Source organism: Herpailurus yagouaroundi, unplaced genomic scaffold, assembly GCF_014898765.1.
Source record: "Herpailurus yagouaroundi ecotype Mexico unplaced genomic scaffold, PumYag 77, whole genome shotgun sequence".
Taxonomy (NCBI): domain Eukaryota; kingdom Metazoa; phylum Chordata; class Mammalia; order Carnivora; family Felidae; genus Herpailurus; species Herpailurus yagouaroundi.
Genome location: NW_024412388.1, coordinates 4,474,899 through 4,486,806, shown reverse-complemented (window position 1 = coordinate 4,486,806; position 11,908 = coordinate 4,474,899). Strand labels below are relative to the sequence as shown.

The 11,908-nt window shown below is 48.6% G+C and overlaps 1 long non-coding RNA gene across 1 annotated transcript; it reads right to left on the bottom strand.

Annotated features, from left to right (window-relative positions):
- Positions 1-6,201: 6,201 nt before the first annotated feature.
- LOC121020118 (uncharacterized) lies at positions 6,202-10,671 on the bottom strand. Its single transcript, XR_005785953.1, has 3 exons — positions 10,387-10,671; positions 8,567-8,877; positions 6,202-6,488 (listed from the first exon to the last, which is right to left on the bottom strand). It is a non-coding gene; the product is annotated as an uncharacterized LOC121020118 (long non-coding RNA).
- Between the last annotated feature and the right edge of the window lie 1,237 nt (positions 10,672-11,908).

The following is an 11,908-nucleotide window of genomic DNA, read 5'->3' as shown; positions in this document are numbered from 1 at the left end:
GCAGACACAGAACTGAGCCTCCCAGGAAGGACTTGATGATGGAGACCGTGGCCGCAGCCCTTGAGATCGCACGCGGCTCCCGGATTACCAAACCTGGACCCGGGCCAGGGTGTAATGGATCATAACTATGGAGTAAGTTATTCAAATTATGATCATTTCAGGAACCATTTTTTTACGAGAAAATAAATTTCAAATAATAGCATTTTAAACTTTTTATGGTTACATTTGTCATGTGACCTGAGACAAGGTATATTTTTGCACTAAAATGGGGCACATTAATTATCTCCAAAGTAACGCTCGCTCAGTAACAACATCAGCAGGATGAAAGGCCAGTCAGCCAATCCTCCTACCTGAGACACGTGAGCACACACACGTATGTGCACACGCGGAGGGTGGGACAGGACGGTTCGGCCTGTGGGTCCAACGTAGGTCACCGCAGGGCGGGGGAAGATTGTACACAGGGCAGGTGACTTAATGCAGGCCCAGCAAAGCTAATGTGTGTGTGTGTGTGTGTGTGTGTGTGCGTGTGTGCACGTGCATGTGCAATTGTGCACGTGTGCATGTGTGTATGTGTTTGCTTGTTTGCTTAGCAGCTAAACAATCAGTTCATCTTTGGCCATACGCTTCCCCAAACTTCTAGAAATGGAAAAGAAATTTCTATCAGCAATCATTGCCGACCTTTCTCTCCATGTTCCCATGGGAGCCCAGAGGGTCTAAGCCCACCCGCCGCCCCTGCAGGTGATCGGGGGCCTGGTAGCAGAGAGTAGGGTTGTCGAACAGAAGGTTTCCTGGCAGGAAGACCGGTCACTGGACCTAGGAGGTCCACACAGTCCCTGGGAGGAAGGACAGGAGGCTCATACATAATAAAAAGAATGTTTTGTATAGTGCTTTCCAGTTTACAACTCCTTTTCCGTTCATTGTATCGCCTGCCCAGGACTGGCTAATATAATTTGTGGGGCTGGTACAGGCCCCATTTAAACATTTTTAGGAATTTGGGGGTGCCTGGGTGGCTCAGTCGGTTAAACGTCCGACTTCGGCTCAGGTCATGATCTTGCGGTTCGTGAGTTCGAGCCCCGCGTCGGGCTCTGTGCCGACAGATCAGAGCCTGGAGCCTGCTTCGGATGCTGTGTCTCCCTCTCTCTCTGCCCCTCCCCAGCTCATGCTCTGTCTCTGTCTCTCAAAAATGAGTAAACATTAAACAAAAAAAAATTTTTTTAATTTTTAAGAGTTTGAAGATGGCAACCACAGAACATTAAGCCAAGCCCAGGACGCTCTGTGACTGCCCGGGTCAGCCGCCTGTGTAAGTAGCCCTGCTCCTGCGAAGATTTAGAATTTACCATTTGAGGCATAGGTACCACCCATTGTCTCCCATGCCCCCCTCCCCCTCATCCCCCTGCCGTGTGCTTCCAGCTGCAAAGTACAAACACCCAAAGCAAACTGGCTTAAGCAACAAGGAAATGGACGGGGTGCCATGACTGAGAGTCAAGAGAAAGCTTGGGCTTCAGGACGTCCCTAATGCACTGGCTGTGACTCAGTTTCCCTGCCTTGCTCTGGGTTCTGCCCTCTTGGGCAATGACATCATCCTCAGGTTGGAAGCAAGAATGGCTGCACATTGGGCCCCCCCCAACTGTGCACAACATGCCGTGCACCGACCCAACCTTGGATTCTTTGACCAAGAACTAGCAAGAAAGGGGGCTCTACAGCCCCCCCCCCCCCATCCAGCTGAGCTCAGCCCCCAGACCACCTTGCTGCTGCGCTGGGTGTTGCAGAGACAAACCACACGACCGCACCAGTGCCCTGCCCACATTCCTTGGTGAAAGCTGTCATGAGCTGCCATGTTCTCTAGCATATGACATTGACCTCGAGCCATATCTATTTGGGACACGGGTGCCCCAACCTGAGGACCAACAACCGATCGGTTATATATTGACCTGTATAGAAAGATGGATTAGACCAGATTGTTGCTCTGGGCGTTTGAAGGAAGAAACCATAGGACTCAGAGAGAAGGAGGACCAGTTAATGTTCAAAACTGAAGTTTAAACATTACAACATGAAAAGAAGTCAGGGAGGCCACAGAGGGTCTCGTGCTACCAAAATCATGAACAAGATCCGGGTCCAGCAGAAGCCATAGGGTAGAGATCTTGAGCAAAAGGCGAGAAGCAGGAGAGTGGGGGAACAGAGGACCCGAGTAGCCTGGCGGAGCCCCAGAGTGAAGCCCATAGAGTCCTGCTCCCGAGGGCCTGAGGGCAGTCCAGCCTCTGGCGGCATTGCCCAGCCTCGCCAGCCCTCCTCGTTCTTCTCCTCTATTCGCTCAGTAGGTTTTTCTCACAACCAGAGGAGTCCTGCTTCAAACAAGGATCTTAGATTTAACTGCACTTTTCGGCTAAGAGGAGAGACATACAAGAAAAGAGCCCTTCATTCATTCAACACGCACCGAGAACTCCAAGCCGAGCACTCTGCCAGGCTTTGGGGACGCTATGGGCGGCCGGTCCTCTCAAGGACCTCGGTGTGGCCTTGGGGGAGGGGACAAGACAGGTGAGCAAGTGATTACCCTGTGGTGCAATGATAGGGAGAGGAAGGAAATGATTCAGAGTCCCCAGACTCCTCCTTCTCTGAGGGAAGTGTCCCCAAAGCTTAAACCACGTTCGAAATAGATGCTCTGAGCCAGCGTGAGATGGAAATATTGAGTAAAAAACAAGCATATGGCAAATTTCTCCGGTTCCCCTCCCCACTGTTTCCCCTGGATCTGTAATCCTTCCACTTCCATGAAAAAGAATTAAAAACAAATAACCAAGGTTTATCCAGAGAGCTTTGCACAGATTAGTCCTTGCAGTGGGTAAAGCCCGCAAAGTACGGCTTGCAGATACTGAGAACGCTGATAACCAAAACCATATCCATGGTAACTGATCGGAAACATAGGAAATCTATGACATAGGAATCTCTGATGAGACAGAGTAATCAGATGGATGATAGTGACTTATGAATCTAGTTACGGAATTTTATGAGAAAAAGAAGAGGAGGGAGAAGGAAGGGGGTTCGCTTCTCAACACAACATCCATCTGCGTCAGAATAAATAACCTCACCTTGATTCCAAGGGACTCACCTTTCTCTCTGAAAATATCCAGGGATATTGCGTGCGTATTGGCAGGTTGGTGCCGGCTGGGGATGGGGCATGAGGAAGAACTTGCCTATTTTTGTGGGGAAGATTGAGCCACACTTTCCTGATTCACTTATCCTACAGGCATTCAATAAACCCACTGCACATTCACGGACCGATATTTGATATTGAAAGGCTGGTTTAAGGAAGCCTTAGGTCCCGTGGGTGAAAAATCTTGCGGTCAGAACTCTGAAGCAAAGAGGTGCAAGGAAATTTGCTCCAAACTTTGGAGGGGGACATTAGCTTAATTCTGAGGGACAAAATTACAGACTTTCCCCTGCCTTGCCTCATGGAGACCTCCTTAACATAACAGGATGTGCTGTTAAAATCTGAAAGAAATCGCACCGCATAAATCATCAAGACTGAAGTTTAATTTTTAGATTACAAGAGAGAAAAGCGAGCCTGAGAAGACCGCCCTAAGGTCAGCCAAAGGGGACGGGAATTGATTTCTCATGAAGTCATGGTTCAACAAACCCCTGGCCAGATGTGACCTGGCAAATGTCCACATCTGTATCAGAGAATCCAAAGTGCCATCCTTTCGTACTTAGAAAATAGATTAATAACAAGGCAAGTCACGATCACATTAACAACACGACAGCTGCCGGTCTGATGAATCGGAATGGGCAGAAGTATATGGAACTTACATTTTCGGAGTCAATGAGTTTTGATAATTGAGTTTATCCCTTGTGATGAGTACAGTTCTAGGAAATCTAGATAAAAGTGTTATGGGCTCTGTTTGCCTAAGTTATTTCCTGAACAAGGACCGTTAGCTCTGTATCAGTTTTTTGGACATTTTGTTGTCATTACATCCAGAATAAGATGTTCAGTGGCATTCTCCAGCACCGTTTGCACCCCACAGAACCCCCTTTATTTTGTAAAGTAATCTATGGAAATATCTGGAAATCACCCAGAAGAAAGGCGGCTCTCTGCTTGGTGAATGGCTAGGAGGGGCTGACCCTTTTCACCCCTGCCCCCGCTGTTACACACAGTAGCCCCTGGGGGGATCCTGGGGAGCACAGTTTGAAAACCACTGCACAATCCACAATGGAGCTCCACGATTCTTTCCTAGTTAATGGACTATCACTGAAGCTTCAGGAGGATTTGGGCTTGGGTTGGCCTTGGTTTGGGTCTGCATGGGCTGGCCCAGGAGAAAGCTGTCTGGGAAAAGAATGCACTGAGGGCCAGGGGCAGGGATGGGAGGGAATCTGGGGTGGAAGGAGCCTGGGAGTCACCCAGAGAGGGTGCCTGGGATGATACGATAGGAAGGAAGAAGACAGATTGGGAATTTGGGAGGAGACAAGGTTATAAAGGGTCTTGAATACCAAGCTAAGCAATCTGGCCTTTGTCCTGTGTCACTAGGCTCTGTGACTAGTTGATTAGACTAGTTCCCTAAGGCTCCCATAGCAAAGATCCACAGACTGGGGGGCTTAAACAACAGGAATTTATTTCCTCACAGTTCTGGAAGCTGGAAGTCTGAGAGCAAAGTGTTGGCAGGCTGATTTCTTCTGAGGCCTCTCTGCTTGGCTTATGGATGGCCACCTTCTCCCTCACGCGGTCAGCCCTCTGTGTGTGTCTCCTCTCTTCTTAGAAGGATAACAGCCACGCTGGGTCAGGGCCCACCCTAATGATCTCATTATTTGACTTCATCACCTCTTCAAAGTCCCCCATCTCCAAATACAGTCACATTCTGAGGTGCTGGGGGTTAGGGGTTCAATGTATGAATTTGGGGGAACACATTTCAGCCCATAACATTGAGATTTATAATGTAAAGCACACACACACTCTCTCTCTCTCTTTTATTTTTAATTTTTTAATGTTTGTTTATTTTTGAGAGAGAGACAGACAGAGAGACAGAGCATGAGTGGGGGAGCGGCGGAGACAGAGAGGGAGGCACAGAATCTGAAACAGGCTCCAGGCTCTGAGCCCCCGTGGCTGAGCTGCACCCCAGCGCAGGTACCAGGAGAGGTGGCTGTCATCTGGTGCCCGCGGGAGGATGCATTCCAGAGCACCACAGGAGTTCAGGCAAGAGAGGAAGAACAGTGTAGAGGGCAGAAAGTGTGGCGGGCATTTGTGCGGGACTTGACCCTGGAAGGGTGGGCAGGGCTGGGCTAGGCCAATGAGGGGAGGGTCTGTGTTGATAAAGAGGTGAAGGAAGAGCCACAGGACAGGCTCTGCAGCTGCCTGTACAGTTCGCAGACCTCCATGTGTGAGGTCTGGACATAGCCACACTCATTAGCTTAGGAAGCCACTGCTTCTCCGAGCACGATATTTAAATAGGAAGGACTTTGCCCTGACATCTGCATTGATCCTGAAGACATGCCCGGAGGTGATGCCGAGAGCCCCCATCCTCAGGAAGAACATTTCCTTCCTTCAGCGATTGGGTTTTGGGTTTTGTTTTGGTTTTTGGGTTTTTTGTTTTTTTGTTTTTTTGTTTTTTTGTTTTTTGCATTTTTATCCTGTTGCAACACACTAGGCAAGCTCTCATTCCCTCCAAAGCCCTCCCAGGCACTCACACCAGCCCCCGGTTGGAGGATAAAGGAGGCACCCCTTCTAAGCAAGTCACAGGGAACCTGACATCCACCATCACGTGTGTTTCAATGGCACTGATTTTAAAGGAATTTTTAGACGGGCTCAAATAACAATCTGGAAAAGCCAGACTCCAGAGAACAATGAGAAAATGCAAAGAAGCCAAATATAAAAATCCTGGCACATGCAAAAGAAAAGAAAAAAAAAATCAATTCACTTCCCCAGATTACAACTGGAAATTCCCAGAGGAACAGGTAGATTTTTTTTTTTTTTTTTTTTTTTTTTTTGGGGAAGAGGAAAAGAGATTATATTTTATGGGAAGAGATACAATAACCATTCTCTCCCCATAAAGCAAGTGATGGAAGATTGTCTCTGCTCCATAGATGCACACTGCACATTCTCGGGATAATACCAACAGGAAATCAATAGGATCTTTTATATGTGAAAAGACATTATCTCTCACAAAAACTTGCCACTCACTGTTAATCTTGGTCCTGAGACAATAAGTAGCCTTTAAATCGAGATCTCTGTTTATTTTTAAGTTATCCTTATTATTTATTTGTTTAGAAATAATCACGTTCAAAGCTTCACCCTTCATTAGGGCCAGAGGGCCTTCAGATAACGCTTCATGACAAGTGTCTCCACCGTGGGCCAGACGCTCTCCAGAAACCTCCCTCCCGGCCGCATCCACTCCGGGTGAACGGCCATATCGTTAGCCACCAAAAGCTTTATCAGGGCATAATTTGGCAGCTGTGACGAGCTCGACGGGATTTATGGGATCTCCTGGTTTTTTGCCTCCATTGATCTGAAATGGAACCAAAGTTAATATTAGAAAAAAGCACTTTGTGCTAGGGTAATTTTCCCATGAAAGGCTTTGGCGACTGGTGGCTTTGAACATCTATCATCCAAGTGCTCTTGGCCAACTCTAGGTCATGAGTTTCATAATACCCAAAAGACTAAATATCCTTGTCTCTCCTCCCGTATGAGAATCTAACCACCATCCTGGTGAACTCTCTCATTTTTCCAAGACACTAATTTAATTGTCACAGGGTATAAACCCCATTAATATCAGGTTCGGATTTAGCACTGGCTCTGACCTTGTATTAGCTTCCTGGGGCTGCCCTAACAAAGTGCCAAAAACTAGGTGGCTTAAAACAACAGAAATTTCTTCTCTCACAGTCAGCAGGCCTGAGCTCTATCTGAGGACCTTGGGGGGGGGGGCGCGGTGGGGGGAGGGAGGATCCTTCTCTGTAGCTTCCAGCTTCAATGGCAGACAGATGTCCTTGGTGACCCTAGGCTTGTAGCTACAGGGCTCCAGTCGCACGGCCACCCCTCCCTCTGTCTTCATGTGGTCTTTCCTGGCTGCACGTCTGTGTCCAGGTTTCCCTTTTCCATAAGGACGCCAGTCACATTGGATTAGGACCCACCCTAATGACCTCATCTCAACTTGATGACCTCTTGCCAAGTCATCTTGGTGACCTCAACTTAAAGACCCTATTGACAAGTAAGGTCACATTGTGAAGTATTAGGGATTGGGACTTCCACGTATCTTTTTTGGAGGGCACAACTCAGCCTAAAACAGCCCTCAAGGAATTCATCTCTTATTACACACAGACTAGATAACTTGTCATACGATTGGGTTGAATTAGGGGTTCTTGACCTCTACACAAGTAACATCGTGTTCGGATAATTCTTTGTCCTGTGTATTGCAGGATGTTCAGCAAAATCCCTGGCCTTTACCAACTAGAGGTACAGGTAGCCACCTCCTGCCCCTTTTGATGACCAAAAGCGTCTCCTGACCCGGCCAAAGTCCCCTGAGGGGGCAACGTCGCCCTGACAGGACCAATGACTTCAATGAAATGTAAACCAAGCTTATGAAGGTGCTTCATGCAGACTGAACCCTTAAGAGCTGAGGGTAGTTCTATGTCAATCAAAGAAGAGTCCCTAAAAGAGATGGGTCCTGAGGAGTCCCCTAAACGTCTGCATTCCTTCATTAATGTAACACGCATTTACTGGGCACGGTGAGAAAAGCAGAGGACGAAAGAGATTTTGAAACCCCTGCCTTAGACATCATACATTTTAGCGGGGAGGCTGAAAATAAACAAGATGAATAAAACATATAATATGTTTAGATATTGATGAAAGGGGATGAGCGCAAGACGAAAGCGAGCAAGGAGGACAGGAAGCGTTGGCAGGAGAGGTGCTGGAATTTTCGACAGGGTGGCCTGGGAAGGGCTCACTGAGATATGGGTACACACCTAAGAAGTTGGGGCTGGGGGCTGGGCCACAAAGATTTGGAGCAAAGACCTTGCAGGCAGGGACATTCCTGGGATGTGTGAGGAACAGGAAGAGGCTTGTGCAACAGGACAGATAAGGCGGGGCTTCCGGGTCCTAGCAAAGACATGCTGGCACTCCTGGTGACAGGAAAAATCAGCGGACACGTGTGTGGAGGGATGACCCCTGGCCCAGCATGGTGGGTGACAGGGCCTGTGGCGAGGTTCTGAGCGCATATCTGAAGGCACAGCTGAGCTTTAGTGGTGGGCCGGAGGTGGCCTGGAAGAGAAAAAAGGGGTCTTTGGCTCCCGCCAATGGAAAAATCGAGGTGGCATTAAGGGGGACGAGAAGTCTGCATAAGGAGCAGGTATGAAGGAAATATCAGAAGCAAGATCAGGAGTTACTGGAATGAGAAGACTCGGGTGTTTTACGTGACAAAATTTACCATTTTGACCACCTTTTAACGCTACGGCTCTGGGGCACCTGATACGTGTGTTGTGCCTCCATCACCACCATCCATGTCGAGAATGTTTACATCTTCCCCGCAGGTACGCTGAACTCCTTAAACAGCCCCACTGCTCCCCAGCTCCTGGTGATCACCAGCCTTACTCTGTCTCTGTGAGTTGACTGCTCTAGGAACCTCACGTCAGTGAGGACTCTCACAGTGTTTGTTCTTTTGCGACCGGCTTACTTCACTCAGCATCACGGATGAATTTCAAGGTGCATCCACATTATAGCGTGTCGGAATCCCCTTCTTGTTTAAGGCCGAGCAATATTCCATTGTGTGTATGGACCACGTTCGTCCGTGGACGGACACTTGGCCTTCTTCCACCTTTCCGCCATCGCGAATAACGCTACTCTGAACATGGGCGTACAAATGTCTGTTCGAGTCCCTGCTTTTGGTTCTTTGGGATAGATACCTGGGAGTAGAATGCCTCAATTATATGATAATTCTGTCTACATTTTTTAAGAACTGCCCTATCATTTTCCACAGCAGCTGCACCATTTTACATTCCCATTAGCAGTGTGCAGGAGTCCTTGCCAACACTTGCTGCTTTCTCTTTGTTTGTTTTTTAATAGCCCTACTAAATGGGCTTGAAGTGGTATCATATTGTGATCAGAAGGTTAGTTTTGCCTGTGTTAAGTTTGAAATGCCTATTAGACATCCAAGTAAATACATCAAATTGGATATATGGATCTGGATGTGAGGGGAGAGGTTGGGGTGGCTAGACAGATTTGGGGGTCAGAATCTGTGGGTGGTACTTAAAGCCATGAGCCTGGCTGGGAAAAAAAAAAATTATCTGGGTCTGCACCGTCCGGAATAGTAACCACTAGCCAGATGCGGCCATTTAAATGTATATTAATTAAAATTAAGTAAAACTTAAAGTTGACTTACTTAGTTACATCAGCTGCATTTCAAGTACTCGACAGCTACATTTGACTAGTGGCTATTATATTGGACAGTACGGATGTAGAGCATTTCCATCATCGCAATTCCACTGGACAGCACCGGTATGGGGACTATGTAAGATTTTTTTAAAAAGGGGGTGGGGGGGGCGCCTGGGTGGCTCAGACGGTTAAGCGTCCGACTTCGGCTCAGGTCATGATCTCGCAGTCTGTGAGCTCGAGCCCCGCAACGGGCTCTGTGCCGACAGCTCAGAGCCTGGAGCCTCCTTCAGATTCTGTGTCTCCCTCTCTCTCTGCTCCTCCCCTGCTCTCTCTCTCTCTCTCTCTCTCTCTCTCTCTCAAAAACAAATAGACATTAAAAATAAAGAAATAAAAGAAAAAAGAGGTCCAAGCACTGAATCACAGGGCACTTCAACACTGAGATCTTTAGTGGAGTGGGGTACAGGTTGGCCTAAAGGTAGGGTTACCTGATGGCCCTCTTTTCCAGGGACAGTCCAGATTGTGCCTGTGGGTCTGAGATGATTAACAGCAGCTCCTTAAATTCTGAAACGCACTCCACTTTGACAATATGGTCACCCTACCTACCCCCCACTCCACGCTTACTTACTCTGCAGTAAGAATTACCAGGCGGCGTCTCCTGTAAAGCAGGGGTGCGGAGCTTCGGTGATCCACACAGTCCATACCTGGGCTCCTCCACCAGTTACCGGGAGCCAGTTAGAGGGCTGGGGATGGTCTGCTTCTCCCCGTGACTAACCCGCGGAGGAAAAGTCTGTGCCCATCGGAGGCCACGCCTCTGGTACTGACAGGAAGCAGGTGTCAACTCACAGCCCCTGTCCTCAGGGTCATGAGGGCAAGCAGAGAGCTTTGGTCCACTTTCCCCTTCTGTTTGCTGGTTCTGATACGCTAAACCAAAGATGAGTTTAGATTGGCAAAGTTTGGGCTGTGAGATCTCCTGCTAGAATTTCCATCTCACCTGCAGCCTACCCTGTGGGGACCATCTGGTTATTTACAGCAAATCTCACCTTACTCGTTACCATTTACATGCACATGCAAAACTAAGGGAGAGCCTGAAGAGCTAGGAATGTGAGGATCCGAGGCACTCCCACGTCAGTCACTCCATGTTTCGTTAGCCAGGTGGGCTGGAAAAGGAGAGAAAACCAGGAAGTCATGGGCACACATTCCAAAATCCCCCGTGACATCTTCAGAAGGAATGAAACCCCATGGCTGGCAAAAACAAAAGCCCCTGTTCAGTTCTGAAGTTTAGATGCGCGTTGGCACCGTTCTAGCTCAACCTTTCATTTCCATGGAAACCATTCATGATGCCACACACACGGAAATGGGGATTCTGACCAGAGCGAGACAGGAGTAGCAGCCCTGAAAACTAGCTTTCCAGTAAGCCTGTGGCAGAGGGAAGGGCAGGAAAAGCCGTGGAGCCGTACTAGAGGGAGAGCAGCACTCTCGGGGTCCCCAGGATGAGCCCTGGTAGCCCGAGTAGAGCCCACCGACCCCAGAGTTGGTTCTGATGACCTGGCCGGCTACATGTCCCAGCCCGAATCTGCTTTACTTTTTTCCTCTTCTTTTCTAATGCAAAAAGCGTGTTCTACAGTGGGTGGGAGAGGGCTCTTTGCTGTAACTCAAGCATAGGAAGGTGTGGGATGGAGGGAGCAGAAATCACCCATGGTATCAGTTTCCTGTGGCTACGGTCACAAAGTACCACAAACTGGGGGGTGGGGGGGTGGGGGGAGGTTCGAGACTTGAAATTTATTCTCTCACAGTTCTGGAGGCCGAAGTCTGAAATCCGGATATGAGTAGAGCCATGCTCCCTCTGAAGACTCTAGGGGAGAACCCTTCCTACCTCTTGCAGCCTCTGGGGGCTCCTGGCGTCCCTTGGCTTGCAGACACGTGGTTCCAGCCTCTGCCTCCGTCTTCACGTGGAGGCACGTGTCCGTGTCTCAAATCTCCCTCTACGTTTTCTCGTAAGAACACCTGCCTTTGGATTTAGGGCTCACCCTAAATCCAGGATGATCTCATTTCGAGATCCTTAATGACATCTGCAAAGACCCTTTTTCCAAGTAAGGTCACATTCACAAGAATGAAGACGTGGACGTACCTTTCTGGGGGCCTCTATGCCACCCAGCAACACCCACTGTGCCCGGGGAGATGCAAAGATTCACATTCTCAGCCCCGAATTGGCGATCCTGCGGGTCTTGAGGCTTTGGCCAATTTCAGAGGAATGCCATGACCAGTTCCTATCATTCTGAGACCCGGCCCCCGGCGGGGAAGCTGCGTCGTTGCCATGGTGATCCCACACCTTGAAACTTTTGTCCTTTTGCATTGTTCGCAAGGAACTAATTACTGAAGCTTCGCTGGAAGCACAGGAATGTGAGAGGTGGAGTGTTTCTGCAGGAAAGTCATTGCTCAGAGTGGGGACCTTCCTCTCCCCTCATCAGACAAGCAGAATCTGTGACATTCTTTGGATTTTTCCCAACGACCGTTGTACTAGGCTCCGTCACAACGCTGAACATAATCAGGCACATCGTAATC